Source organism: Malaclemys terrapin, chromosome 2, assembly GCF_027887155.1.
Source record: "Malaclemys terrapin pileata isolate rMalTer1 chromosome 2, rMalTer1.hap1, whole genome shotgun sequence".
Taxonomy (NCBI): Eukaryota; Metazoa; Chordata; order Testudines; family Emydidae; genus Malaclemys; species Malaclemys terrapin.
The window spans coordinates 229,765,446-229,781,209 of record NC_071506.1 but is presented as its reverse complement, the minus strand read 5'-3'; positions in this window follow the sequence as shown (position 1 = coordinate 229,781,209).

Here is a 15,764-nt window from a genome sequence, read left to right as displayed (position 1 = left end):
CTGCGCTCAGCGATCACCGTGACCCAAGGCTGCCCTGCGGCGCGGCTGCCACAGCCCCCTGTCCCCGAGCTAGCAGCGCTGCGGGGCCTGGAGAGCCAGGGCTGGCGGGGCTGCCAGCGCCTCACCGACGCCCGGTCTCCCTGCCCTTTGCTGCCAGCACTGGCCACTGTCCGGGATACGGGGCTAGCTGGACCATGACCCGGGATGGCCAGTCTTATGTTCTTAACTGCATAGCTCCGGCTTGGGACAAATTTCACACCCTGTGTGACATAGCTCGGCCTAATCCCCACTGTAGCCACAGCTAGGTGGAGGGATCACTGCAGCAGAATTCTTCTGTCAGCCTAGCTACCGCCTCTCAAGGGGGTGGATTTACTACAGCAGTAGAAAAACCTCTTCTGCCGCAGTGGTGTCCACAGCGGCAGCACTGCACTTATACATTTGTAGTGTAGATGTGCCTGGAGATTCACAAGTTTTTTCTTATTTTCAAGATTGTAAATAAAAAGGTATTGTAAGAGTAGTAGGCCCCACCCGTGGGGTCTGGCCCACTGATGGTATGCTGTAAATCCACTGAGCATTGTTAAAAGTTATGGCATGGGTACACTTGCAGATGTAGAGCGCTGGGAGTTAAACCAGTCTTTGGAGACCACAGCAGGGAAAACGCTGCCGTATATTTACACTGTCAGCCGCAAGCGCACTGATATGGCCACATTAGCAGCTCTTGCAATGCCACAAAGAGCAATGCATTGGTAGCTATCCTAGTGTGCAAGTGGCTGCAGCGTGCTGTTCAAATGGGGGGTGGAGTGTGACAGGGAGTGTGTTGTGTGTATGTGGGGGGAGAGACAGTGTGTTTGAGGGGCAGAAAGAGTGTCAACATGCTGTCATGTAAGTTCAGACAGCAGCAGACTCCACTCCCCTCCCCTCCGCCTCTCTCTCTCTCACACACTCACAGCAGCAGCAGCATTCCACAGTAATGGTTTAGTTTGTCCAGGACCAGATAAGCATGCCGGTTGTCAGAAACGGAGCTTTGAAAGGGGATATCCGCATGCCTGCAGCCGAGTTCAAAACAATGACCAGAGTGGCCACTTGACTTCAGGGGATTGTGGGACATTTCCGGAGGCCAATCACAGCGCAGTAATGCAACATGTCATCCACACTGACACCCGAGCGTTTCAGCCGGGGCACAGCAAGCTTTATGCTTCTCGTGGAGGTGGATTACTAGGAGTGTTCCAGCTGCAGAATCCAGGCGCTCTAAGTGCCTTGCCAGTGTGGACTCCTCAGGAGTTAGGGCGCTTGGGTCTGATTTAATGTGCTGTAACTTGCAAATGTAGCCAAGCCCTGAATCTACAGGAGTCTGGAACCTGGGGCTTCATCTTTACAGCTGTGCCATAGACTGCAGTGAAAGTTTGACTGAGGGAGAGAGAAAGATCAATTGTTCATGTCCTGATGATGCCCTTGGAGGATGGAAATTCCCTTAATTACTTAAAATCAGTTAGTACTTGAGGAGAAAATTAAATCAAAGTTCTGGGGCATCTAAGGCTGTTACCAAATGAGTAATATTGGTAGGCCTGAAAATAATGAAGGCTAGTGGCCTTGTCATACATTCCTTTTCTACCCCCATTGCCTTACTTACCTTTAATTTGATCTAACCTAATAAAAAAAAATAATTTCAAGCGTACAGATTTCCAATTTGGGCGCCACACTGAAACTATTTGTTGGCCTTACTTTAGTATTCCCTTCCTTACAAACAAATAGCATTCCATGTACTAAGAATTATAGCAATAGTGATCAGCATTACTTTAATAAAAGTTATGGGAAGGAATCAGGTTTAATACATTGCTAAGAAGAATCAGAGAAAGTGTAACTGAGGGTGGGATCCACAAAGGTACTTAGGTGCCTAATTCCTGTTCATAGGCTCAGTTGTGATCTACAGAGCTCCCACATGGCTGCCACCTAGCCATAGGTTTTTACAGTAAAAGTTCCCCAGGTACAGCCTAGGTGATTATTTCCTGCCTAAGCCCCAAAGCAATTTGCAAAACATCGTCATTCAAACATCCGAGTCGTATGCAAGGCACCCCATCTGGTAGACTGCCTCTAAGCACACCTACTCGATTGGGTCCAGTACATGCAATTTCGCACAAAACAGCTGGCAAGGCGTATGCAAGAAGGACCTCCCTTATAACCTTTACCCAGTGGTTAGGGTATTTCAGCCACTATGTGGAAGTCTCCCCTCCACCTGGTGAGAAGAAGGGATTTGGTCAGGGCTCTGCTACCTCTCACAGGTGTTCCCTTGCTATTACTACTCAGGCTGGTAGAGCTCATGCTAGCCTAAAAATAGTGCTTTTGAAGTTGTGGCTCAGGCTAGGGAGAGGGGTTGGCTATTTGCTACATTTCACATGTGGCAACATTAACAGCAACTTGAATTTGGGATTCCATTGCCACAGACTTAGTTTAATTTGTACACAAAACAGGTAATTCTTTAACATTTATTAAATTCACATTAAAAGTAAAGGAGGAGGGAGGAAAAACAACACATTTAAAACTCAAAAAAGAGACACAGCTGCATTGTTGGGCACTCAAATATGGACCATCAGAGCAAGCTGCAGAGGCCTTCGTAAACACAGAGTCTGATAACAAACTGGGAGGGGGGAAACAACCAAAAACCCAACCATTTTGTCCAGAATAAGATTCATAAGAGAGACCTACTCTAAACACAAGGTGGCACCTTTTTAACTAAAGGTGTGATTTAGAAAAATAGTTAAACTAGGCATTCTTATTCAGTGTAAATCCTTATATAAAACTACAAGCATTGCATCATTAGAACACTTTTACTGGGTGAACATAAGATGAAGGTAGGACAATATTAACTTTCAACAGGGTATCACAGGTGAAATGGACAATATACTTTGACATGCTTTATTACTATTAAAGATGTATGAGTATGAAAGAACTTGACATACAATATGACTTTCAGATGTTAGGTTGATTTGGCAGGGCTGACAGGAAAAATGTTTTTATCTATAACATAAACTAGTTTGAGCTGTAATTACAGAAAATAAACACAGAACTCCCTTGGGCCATTTTTATGGACTCTCTTAAAGGTAGAGCTGCATTTGAAATATACATGAAGTTGCTCGGTAAAAGGCATTAAACACATATAGTAAAAATCACAGCTGAACACTGCCATAAATAATTATTTTTAAACTAATAAAATGCACTGCTACTTGGTCTGACATTTGAGAGGAAACTTGAAATGATTACTAATTATATAAAGTAATACAAAGAAAAAATGAAATGACATTTAGAAAAAACATTATTCTAATAGAAACCTGATTTTAAAAAGATAGGTATAAATTTCAGCAAGAGAATACATTAAACATTTATTGCAATTAGGTTTCATTGTGTTAACCAAATATATCGAATGCAATTCAATAATATATCACCAGATGGCATAACAGAGCCTTGATGCTATTAAGCATAATACACAATAAAGAATAGTAACTGAAAACAGCAGAGTAGACTAAAAATATGAACTAGAATACAACATTCAAGTTACAGACCTGTTTTCTCAGTGATTGCTGTGCCAATCTTTAATAGCTAGGAAAAGACTGTTACAGAAAACAGAGAAAAAACGGGATAAGATAGTAATTACCTTACATTTTTTCAGTTAATAATTTTACATGATTTGTATTGGCAATTATGATGTCTGGGATGGGCATTTCCTGGCACTTAATAACTGGCTGGATTTGCCTTCGGCCCTCCATTCTCCTAGCGGGTCATTTAATGCCTGGAAATGGCTGATCTGAAGGTCATTATTGCCTAAATTATTAATCACTTTTTTTGGAAATAAAAATAATACAAAAATAAAACCTATTCAAGCAGTTCTCTTTTATCTGTTTTTAAACCCATGTAGTCAAGAGACCCTTCCTTAAGCTGATTAATAATGAGCTACTGCTTTGTTTCCATGTTAGCTTTTAAAATCCTAAGGAGTTCTCAAAATGTAGTCGTGAAGCACACATTGTGATCTAGGGAGAGCTGGCTGGTCATATGATGCTAACACTTCTCGTTTCCAGATGCTAAATCATAATAAAAGTAGCTAAAACCACATTAAGTGATTTGAAAACATTACTTTTCTATGTAAACGATTGCTGTAATTCCCACAGAGATGTCACTGGGAGGAAAATGTGCCACATGATTATAGATGAGAAGGGAAATAGCCCACACAATTGTAAACAGGACAGGAGATGATCCACAAGACACTGTCTCTATTAGTTGGGGTCCATGCTGTGAGAAACTTTGAGCAAATCTGCTCTGAGGCTTTTAAAGAAGTAAAAGTATTGAAAATGATAAGATTGAAGAATCAAATATAGCCCTCTCAGAGGAGCCCGCCGCGATTAATTTTTATTGAAAAAAATGTTTTGTCATTTTTGCAAACCTGTGTCCTGGCTCTGCGTGCTCACTGTATGGCGATGACTGCTCTGGTTCTAATTGAAAAGAACACCCAATCCTTCAGAAGAGGCGCAGCCTGAACATGCAAAGTGCTGAGCACCTCTGGGAGATGCTGCGTGCTTTCAACTTGCACTGACTCCTAGTACTGCCATGGAATGCTCATTGCTTCACAGGCCCAGGCCCATTGTATCTTTGACCTTGTCTTCACTTACCGGAGGGTCCGGCGGCACGCAATCGATGTTCTGGGATCGATCCTGGAAGTGCTCGCAGTCGGCGCCGGTACTCCAGCTTGCCGAGAGGAGTACGCGGCATCGACGGGGGGAGCCTTCCTGCCGCGTCTGGACCGCGATAAGTTCGGACTAAGGTACTTCGAATTCAGCTACGTTATTAACATAGCTGAATTTGCGTACCTTAGTCCGAAGTAGGGACTTAGTGGGGACCAGGCCTTTGTTTAAAGAACTTGGAGAACAGCCCGTGAGGCTGAGCTGTTTGATACCCATTGAGGATCCAGCCCCAAGAGCCCATTGATTATATTTTACAGGGGTTCTCAAACTTCATTGTACCGCGATCCCCTTCTGACAGCAAAAATTACTTCACAACCCCAGGAGGAGGGACCAAAGACTGAGCCTGCCCAAACCCCACTGCCCTGGGTGGGGAGGCCAAAGTCCGAGCCCCGCCGCTCCAGGCAGGGGGGGGCCAAAGCTGAAGCTCAAGGGCTTCAGCCCCAGGCAGGGGGCGTGCAACCTGAGTCCTGCTGTCCAGGGTTTTGGCTTCGGCCCTGGGTAGTGGGGCTCGGGCTTCAGCCCCGGGCCCCTGTAAGTCTAAACCAGCCATGGCGACCCCGTTCAAAGGTCATGACCCAGAGTTTGAGAATTGCTCAATTATAATGTTCTATAAATTCATCAGTTATCTTTTGCTCCTCTCATTTCTTTTTCTCTGTAGTTTCTTCTATGCGATTAAATTATCTAAAGAATTGCACCTGTGGATCAGTGCAAAATTTATCTTTTGTGATCAATAGAAAAACACATTTAGAGCCTGAACCTAATATCCTTACTCATACAAAACTCCTGTTGAAGCCATAGAAGTTTTACCTAAGCATAGAAGGATCTGGCCAGTAATATTACTTTACTTTTTCTGTTTCTCTCACTATTTTTCATTACTTAATAGGCATGATTTGTATGTTTGGCCAATAGACGTGGCCCTTAACCCAAGCAGCTTGCCATCTAAGGCCTGGGCCACACTTACAAGTTACAGCGCTGTAAAGCCTCCCCCAGCGCTGTAACTCACTCCCCGTCCACACTGGCAGGGCACTTACAGTGCTGTGTCTCTCTGGGTACACCGCTGCAGGTACTCCCCCTCCCCGAGAGGAATAACAGCTGCAGCGGAGTGGCTACGACTCTCCCCTGTGAGTGTGTACCAGGAATCAACCTGCAGCGCTGTACTGATCACCTTGTCAAGCGGCCAATCCTCTCCATTGTTGTGACCGGCTGCAGGAATGCGGACATGCTGGTTTCAAAGCTCGTACCACAGAGAAAAAGCAAACAGTTTGCTGTTTGCTTTGAGTGAGTGAATGAATGAGCAGGGGGCCGGGAGTACGGAACTTGCAAAATAGAGTGCTGACATGCTCCAAAAAGCACTCTCTCTCCCCCCACACTCTCTGTCACACTCCACCCCACCCCACCCCGTTTTGAAAAGCACGTTGCAGCCACATGAATGCTGGGATAGCTACCCATAATGCACCACTCCCAACACAGCTGCAAATGTTGCAAGTGTGGCCACACCACTGCGCTGTCAGCTGTCAGTGTGGACAGATTGCAGCGCTTTCCCTACTCAGCTGTACGAAGACAGGTTTACCTCACAGTGCTGTACAGCTGCAAGTGTAACCAAGGCCTAAGAGTGATATTTCCAAAGAAGTCATTAACTTTAATGGAAGATATTTGTCTAAATTCCTTAGGCTGCTTTTTGCACTGTTGTTGTAGCTGTTTGGCCTATGACTGCAGAGATGTTAATGGGCCACTTTACCTTTAACAGTCCGTTAGAATGTGTGTTAACTTCTTATGCTAACCAATCTATTCCACCTTGTATTTAGCTGTGACACTGAGTACCTTTCCCACACCTAAAGAGCTCTGTGTAGCTCAAAAGCTTGTATCTTTCACCAACAAAAGTTGGACCAATAAAAGATTACCTCACCCACCTTACGCTGCTTTGAAAATCTCACCCTAAGGCCCCAGTCCTGCAATCTGATCTGTGTAAGTGGGCCTATGAAGATCTACACAGGCAGAGGCGCCGAGTTCCCTGGGGCTGCTCGATCCCCGCTCTGCTCCAGGCCCCACCCCCACTCCACTCCTTCCCTCAAGCCACCCTATTCCCTCACCTCTTCCTGCCCCCGCTTTTCCCCCTCTCTCCCAGTGCTTCCTGCACGCCGCTGAATAGATGGGAGGCACTGGGAGGGAGGCGAGGAGCTGATTGGCGGGGCCTGTCGTTGGGTGGGAGGGCTGTGGGGAGAGGCGATGACCAGGGGGGCTGCCCAGTGGGTGCTGAGCACCCACTATTTTTTTTTCATGGGTGCTCCAGCCTCAGAGCACCCATGAAGTCGGCAGCTATGCACACAGGTAAATCTGGTTTCAGGATCAAGACCTAAATAATTTTTGTTGAAATTTATTAACAATGGACTTTAATGGAAAAAGAAAGTCCCCTGATATATGGTGATACTTTATTATACTTGCTTTTGTCTGTCCTTCCATCTATAGTGAAGATTGTATTTTTCATGCAGTCTAAAGAAGAATTTAGGAAAATAAAGACTCAACCTGCACTTTCATCCAAAACTTGATGGAAACCACAGCCAAATCTTCTCTGAGGTTCAAAAAGTTCTATTAGCTTTTTGTTTGTTTTGGCACCTGACTTCACTCTGTGGTTTTATTTTGGACCAAAAGTGGAATTGCTGGGAATAACCTTTCTTATGTTATCCATTGTGGTTACAGCTTACTAGGAATCAAGGAATACCAGGAATTTTATGGGAGTTCCATACGGGTTATAAACAAAGAGGTTTAGATAAACACCCAGACATTTGGATGTTGATTTAAAAAAAAAAGTCTTTAAACATTTTGCTGTTTACCCATCACTGTCAACAGCTCCTTTCCCAAGAACATCTTTTGTTAACTGCAAAGGTCAATTTTTAATCCCAAATCAGAAATAAATTAGCTTGGAGAGATTATTGAGGAACTCTCTCTACAAAGTCCTCAGATGAGCAGAGAAACATGAAAACCAGAGTGGATGGCAATGCCATATATATTACTGATTATCTTGGTGCTCTGCAGAGCTAGCATAACCTATGTTGCTTTAGGGCAGTGGTGCTCAAACTTTTGTACTGGTGAGCCCTTTCACACAACAAGCCTCTGAGTGCGACCCCCCCTTATAAATTAAAAACACTTTTTAATATATTTAACACCATTATAAATGCTCGGGGCAAAGCAGGGCTTGGAGTGGAGGCTGACAGCTCATGATCCCCCATGTAATAACCTCTCGGCCTCCTGAGGGGCCCTTAACCATGTTTCAATTGACAAGGCTGTAAACTGGGCCATGTCCTACATTCTCTAGATGAAAATAGATTTATTTGTCATCAGTAAGAATTGGGTATATGTATTGCAGGAAAAAATAGACCCTAATTTAGTCTTTTAAAGGCAGGTTGTAGATAAGTACTCTGGAATGTTTAACCCGTAGCTTCGTTGAGAGTATGCATATTTGGGCATGACAGCTCCAGATATGGAAGCACCTGCGTCTGTTGCAATAATCCCACATTTTAATGGCTGCATACCGTGTGTTTACTGTAAATGTGTCATCTCTAGAGCAGGGGGCCTGGAACTATTTGTACCGTGGTGGTGCTGAGAACCATTGAACCAAACTGTAAACCCTGTATATAATGGAATCCACTTCAAGCCATGGGGTGCGGCAGCACCACCCGCACCTGTACTTCCAGCAACTATGCTCTTCTAGAGTGTTTTATCATGGCATTTTTTAGGCAGTCAACAGGACTCAGATCCACAAAGGGTTTTAAACTTTGCAATGCAGAGCACCAACACCTCCTCCAGCCAGATTTTCAATAGGACCTGATCTGGTAGGCAGCGTTTGAGCACACCTACTGGATTGGGCCCCCACGTGAGCTATGCAGAGGAGTGCATATCTTCCCCTGGTTTGTGGATCCTCTTGGGGCTTAGGCAGGGGACAGGCATCTGGACATGAGGCAGCAGCGTGTATAGTATAGGATTATAGTGCATGATTGTGTCTTTAGTACAAACGTGTTTGTGTTGTGATGACAGCTGAACAGTTATGAGCATAGTTATTACCTTACCAGATAAAAACTCAACTTGACTCTCTCTCTCTCTGTCTTTAATGCCTTTTACTTTGGGGGCAATGGAAGCCTCACTGTCACTGGAGGACAGGAAGCTCCTTTCTGAGAGTTCATTGGCCTGGTCTTCAGGGTTGCATTAATCTCAGTGATGTTTGCAGAGCTTCTGCTTTTTCCTTAGCTTCCCAGTCAGCTCAGGGTTTAGCTTGGCAGCTGTCAAGGTTCTCAGCGAACTGGGTCAACTGTTTACCATCACATCCATGATCCACCCACATGCAAAAATCCCAAGATGTCATGGTTATATTAAAACAAACCAAAGCCAAAACATGAGAATAATGGCATCTGCTGTGAGAGCTGTGCCCCAAATACATCCCTAGTGATCCCTATACTTGTGAAAACGATCAAATAAATTCTCTATGGGCAAAGTCCTGCTCTCAATTGAAAACTTGCCCTCGGTTTTCCAAGTGCAGCCTCAGTGGTGTTACTTTTCTTTGAAGTGAATGACTAAGCAAATATGTCATTTGTGTAAATTGTGAGCTTAGTCAGGGTTTTTTCTTTTTTTCTTTTTGCAGTTTAGTGAAATTCAAAGGCAATGGGCCAAATCCTAAATTTCTTATTCACCTTACTCAGTCCTTCTTCAGACAAACGTCCCTTGAAGTCAAAGGGAATTTGCCTGAATAAGGACCAAATAAACATCTTCTAAATTGGCTTGTGTTAATGCAACCTTAAAGCTAGGGTTGCCAACTTTCTAATCACACAAAACGAAACACCCTTATCCTGCATCCTGTCCCAAGGCCCTGCCCCTTCTTTGAGGCTCCGCCCCTACTCACTCCATCCTCCCTCCCTCCGTTGCTCACTCTCGCCCACCCTCACTCACTTTCACTGGGCTAGGGCAGAGGATTGCGGTGTGGGAAGGGGTGAAAACTGTTCAAAACAATCCTCAAAGTGAAGTACCAAAATGAGCCACTTCCCGCCCTTTCTAGCTGGAATCCTTCCACAGGCCTCTGCCTGCATGGTCCAACTCTTTGGCTCCAACAGGGCAGCAGGCAAGCTCTCTCTGCTGCTCTCCTAGTCCTTTCCAGATTTCTCAGGGTGCCTGAAGGAGCCACTCTGCTTTCTGCCTCAGGCTAACTGTAGCTTCCCAGGCGTCTGCCCCACCTAGCCATTCCACTCAAGCTTCCTTCAGCTTCTGTCTCCCCAGGCCTCTCCCTTATCAGAGGACTGACTGGGTCACATGACCCATTTTCCACACCTGGGAAGACAAGTTGAGCTTGTCATAGATAGACTGTGGCCCATCATCCTTTAAGGGGCTAGCCACCCTGTGACAGCAACCAGTGTAACTACAGTTCAGGTAACGTTTCAGATTGTACGGTATAGAAAGAACAATTCAAAGCACAGCTACTGTGTATTTGCACTATACCTACTGGGGTAGTCAACCTACCAGCGTAACATCTGCAAATTGCAATTAGCTTTTCAAAACATTTCATCTTCAAAAAATGCTGTGACCCTCCAGCTCTGCTGGATTCTCCTGCTAAATACAGTATGTGATTGTTGTTATTTATTTACCAAATACAAATAATATGTTTGGTGCAGTAGGGATCACAGAAGAAATAACTTTTCCAGCCTCAAGGAATTTAAAATATAAGGCCCCAATCCCACAAACATTTAAACACATGCATAACTTTACTCACATGAGTGCACTTCAGTGGGGCCACTAATGCAAATAAAGTTCCGGTACTCACATGCTTAAGTGTTTGCAGGATTGGGATCTAAACTATGTATACAGACAGCATAGCCACACACAGCATTGTACACACATAGACCCCAATCCTGCAAAGGCTTATATGCATGCTTAACACACTGTGAGTAGTCCCATTGAAACTGATGGGGCTACTCACAGTGCATTAAGCTGTGCACGTGTTCATTTTTGCAGGATCAGAGCCATACATCTTAGGTATACATAGAAGGCAGATGAGTTATTGGTGGGAAGGATGAATCTTTATGCGTTTGGTGAAGTTAAACATCTAATACTTAACAGGTTATTACTGAAACACTTTGTGGCATTAGTAAGTTATAAGGAGGCTTTTGAATATGCAAAAGGCTTGATTGAAAAGCACAACTATAATCTTTTGCAAACACTTGACACAAAGTAAACAATTGGATTAATTATAAATATTTTAAAAAATATTAAAACATTTGCATGCTGTTAAAAATAACCCTTTGTTTTTCTTTAAGTCAATTGCTCTGCTTATAAATATCTCCAACTACACTGTATGCCTGGGAGCCTAGCACCAGAGAAAAGATCCAAATGTGCTAAAAGATTTCCTGGAATGTATCACTGAACCATGCAGTTGAACTGTTTGAACATTCTTTTTTCAAAATCTATTAAAAAGTATTCCCCGAGGGTTGCAGTTACCATGGGTATGTTGAGATTAATTACAGAATAATGGTGTGTTATTTTTTTTTCCAGTCATTGCTGGTCAGATAATAACTGGTTAGAGGATTTAATGGCCGGTTTAAGCAAAGTGTGCTGGAGGTTCTCACTGGTAATGATCAGAAAGCCATATATTACTACTATTAAACCCTCTTTTTCTTTTCTGCTGTTGCCATTAAAGAGTTTCTCAGAGTCACTTGTCTGAAAATCTGATTAATTTCACTTCCTTCTTTTTCAAAGAAATTGATGTGACTGGACAGTTTTCAATATTGCTTTTTTACAGAATCACTTTGACATGACTTTGGAATCATGTATGTTCATGGTGTATGTGCATGTGGTTAAAGTGGGAGCGAGAACTCTTGAGCTCTACCCCTCAGCTCTGCCACTGAGTGAATGTGAGATTTTGGGGTAGTCGCTTTACTGCAACCTCTTTGCCTCAGTTTACCTATCTGTCAAATTGGTACAATAATACCTATCTCACACTGATGTTGTGAAGCTTAATTAATGTTTCTGAAGTGCTTTGAGATCTTTGGATGGAAGGTGCTTTAGAATTCAGAAATATAATTAATTATTATTAATTATTATTATTATATAATGTTATTTCATCACAATGAGCAGGAAACATGCCAATTTTCTTTTTTTCCATTCTACGCTCCTTCCCCCCCCCCAGCAGGAAAGCAGCTGGTTTGCATAGTTGGGGCTTTCCTTTGAGAGATTATCACAAGCAGCAATTAAATACACATTTGTTGGCAATTAGAAATTAGGTTATGGTAGCATTATTTTTATTATTGTTATTATTGACACCATCATTATGTTATCATTAACTTACCTTATGAAGGAAAAACTGTTTAATCAATATGTACATTTTTTACCAAGTCACCATAACCATGCCATTTTAAAATGTCAGTTAACACAACAAATCATTTTCTTCCCATTGGTCCAAAACCCTAAGAGCAAGTTACATACAGCAAGGAGTACATTAAGGTTCCCCTCCAAAGATGCTATTGATTTCACTGGGCATTGGATCAGCCCCAGATACACATGGCCACAGAAGGTGGTTGTATAGGAGGCCAACCAGTCCTGGGGGCATCCAGCCTAGTGCCATGGGAGTAGAAAGACAGAGGGTGTGGAGCAGATAAAAGATAATGTTTTCACTAATACATGAGCTTTCTGACTTCTGAACAGCTTTCCATGAAGACTGATTTGGTGTAAATGCATTGAGCCAAATACATCATTGGTGTAACTCCATCAATTTAATACAATAAAATATTAAAATTAAAAGGTTATATAAGGACATGATTTCTTCCATTAGTAGTAGCAATGCAGGAACAGTATTTTCTGTAGTCACTAGAAAATTCCCTAAAAGCATACATTGAGGTGAATGATACAGCTCTTCACACAACCTGATCACTATAAAGGATCAGTGTCGTTCTTCTGGGTAATAGTCTTACTAACGTGATATTGGAATTACGGTAACTGTTGTTTTAGTAGATCATAGGAAAGTACAGTCTCGAAATACACAGACTGGAACAAGTTTATTCATTCTTTGAATGTTCATGCTGTTTGCAAATCTTACCAATCCTTACTTAATTTGCACATGCATTGTATGTCTGTGGGACTTTGGGTGTGTCTTAGGCCTGGTCTACACTAGCAGGTTATGTCGAATTTAGCAGCGCTAAATCGAATTAACTCTGCACCCGTCCACACAACAAAGCTATTTAGTTCGACATAGAGGTCTCCTAAATTCGACTTCTGTACTCCTCCCTAACGAGGGGAGTAGCGCTAAATTCGACATGGCCATGTCGAATTAGGGTAGGTGTGGATGGAAATCGACGCTAATAGCTCCTGGAGCTATCCCACAGTGCACCACTCTGTTGACACGCTGGACAGCAGTCCGAGCTCGGATGCTCTGACCAGACACACAGGAAAAGCCCCGGGAAAATTTGAATTTCTTTTCCTGTCTGGGCAGTTTGAATCTCATTTCCTGTTTGGACATCGTGGCGAGCTCAGCAGCACTGGCAACGATGCAGAGCTCTCCAGCAGAGATGGCCATGCAATCTCAGAATAGAAAGAGGGTCCCGGCATGGACTGATCGGGAAGTCTTGGATCTGATCGCTGTGTGGGGCGATGAGTCCGTGCTTTCGGAGCTGTGATCGAAAAGACAGAATGCAAAGATCTACGAGAAGATCTCCAAAGCCATGACAGAGAGGATACAGCCGGGATGCAACGCAGTGCCGCGTGAAAATCAAGGAGCTGAGACAAGGCTACCAGAAGACCAAAGAGGCAAACGGACGCTCCGGATCCCAGCTGCAGACATGCCGTTTCTACGAGGCACTGCATTCCATTCTAGGTGCGGCCGCCACCACTACCCCACCACTGACCGTGGACTCTGAGGATGGGATATTGTCCACGCCCGCTTCCTCTGAGATAGTAGTGGACGGGGAAGATGAGGAGGACGAGGCAGTCGACAGCGCTTACAACGCCGATTTCCCAGACAGCCAGGATCTCTTCATCACCCTCACAGAGATCCCGTACCAACCGTCCCCAGGCGTTAACCCGGACCCAGAATCAGGGGAAGGATCAGCCGGTAAGTGGTTTAAACATGTAAACATTTATTTTGAAAAGAATATTAATATTAACTGTGGCTTTTTCATGATTAGATTGTCCTAGGCACTTAAAGTTCTAGTCTTTGGCAGTGCAACTGCTGCAAAAAAATCTAACAATGTCCGGTATATCTTGATTGGTTTGCCCTAGGCGCTCTACTGTTTAGCCCTTGCCAGTGCAGCTACAGTAAAATTCGGTCAATATGTCCGGGGATAGAGCAGAAATCCTCATGGGACATCTCCATGAAGCTCTCCTGGAGGTAATTGGAAAGCCTTTGCATGAGGTTCCTTGGGAGAGCGGCCTTGTTGTGTCCTCCGTAGTATGAAACGTTTCCGCGCCAGGCTACCATCAAGTACTCCGGTATCATTGCCTTGCACAGCATGGCGGCATACAGCCTTGGTCTTTGCAGGCTTTCCCGAAGCATGTGTTCTTTGTCGCTGTCTGAAATACGCATCAGAGTGATGTCGCTCATGGTGACCTGCTTTGAATTAGGGGAATGTTAGTATTGGGACTACTTCCCTGTTCCTTTACAGAACTGTAACCGCCGGTTTACAGCCATGCTGTGGAGGCGGGAGAGGGGCAGCATAGAGGGATCTTTCCCGGGGACAGCCGCGAGGGGGTGGGACAGGGGCAGAGTTCATGCTTGCCGGATTGCTGGCAGCAGGAACTGGCAAACGCTAGGAGCATTGCTTTGAACGTGAAAGTAGGGCAGTGCTATTATTAAAGTTTTAAGCTGCCACAAGTCTACAGCTTACCATGTCAGCCCGCTACCCAAATTCCGCTGTGCTGTTCCGATTCTGTGATCTGCACTGCAAGACCCCAGGGACTGAATGCGAAAGCCGAAAATTTGACCTTGTCCTGAGTGCGCATGTGATAGGTGCTGTGAATGGTCTTTTTCACAGAGAAAGACTATTTTCTTTGTTCACCCAAAAATTTATCTTTCTGAGGAATTCACTCCCTTTTTCCCATCCCACAGCTGTGGCTGTCTCCCGACCTACCCTGTCATCAGACTCCCAGAGGCTGTTGCAGATTAGGCGTAGAAAGAAAAGGACATGGGACGACATGTTCTCAGAACTTATGGGCTGCTCCCGAGCCGAGGCAACCCTGCAGAGTCAGTGGAGGGAGAACATGTCCCAATACCAGCGGGCACACAGCGAACGGGAGGAGAGGTGGCGGCAGGAAGACCAGCAGGCGACTCAAACACTGCTTGGACTAATGAGGGAGCAAACGGACACGCTCCGGCACCTTGTGGATGTTCTGCAGGACCGGAGGCAGGAGGACAGAGCCCCGCTGCAGTCTATCTGTAACCACCGTCCCCCCGCCACAAAGTCCCATACCCCCCTCACCGAAAGTACCAAGAAGGAGGGGCTGCAGAGCCTGTGAAAACTGTCACTCTACCCCTGCAGACTGCTCAAGTGGCAGAAGGCTGTCATTCCCCAAAATTTGATAAGTCCTTTCCTTCCCGCCTCACCCAAGCCTCCATCCCAGTTTCATCCCCTAACTGTCCATTTGCTAATAAAAAATACGTTTCTGTTAATTGCTGTTTCCATCATGTTTTTTTAGAGGACAGTCTGTTTTAAGGGGGGGAAAGGTGGTTGGTACAGACACGGGGGCAGGTTCAGCAGCAGGTCACACACACAGTGCAGTCACTAGGTACCCTGGTCAGTCTGGGAGGTGGTTTTCATTGTCGGGGGGGAGGGGGGCCTATGTGACTTTGTGGCGGGGGAGGGCGGTTACAGATCTTATGCAGCGGTCCTTATCCTGGATCACAGAGCCACGCAGCAGGGAATCTGTAACCGTCCTCCCCCTGCCACAAAGTCACATAGCCCCCACACACAGAGTCCCGAACAGGAGGGGTGGCAGGCTCCGTTCAAACAATCAGTCCGCCAGTGCGAACCACTGTAGAAGCAGGAGCCTGGCATTCCTCGAGTTTAG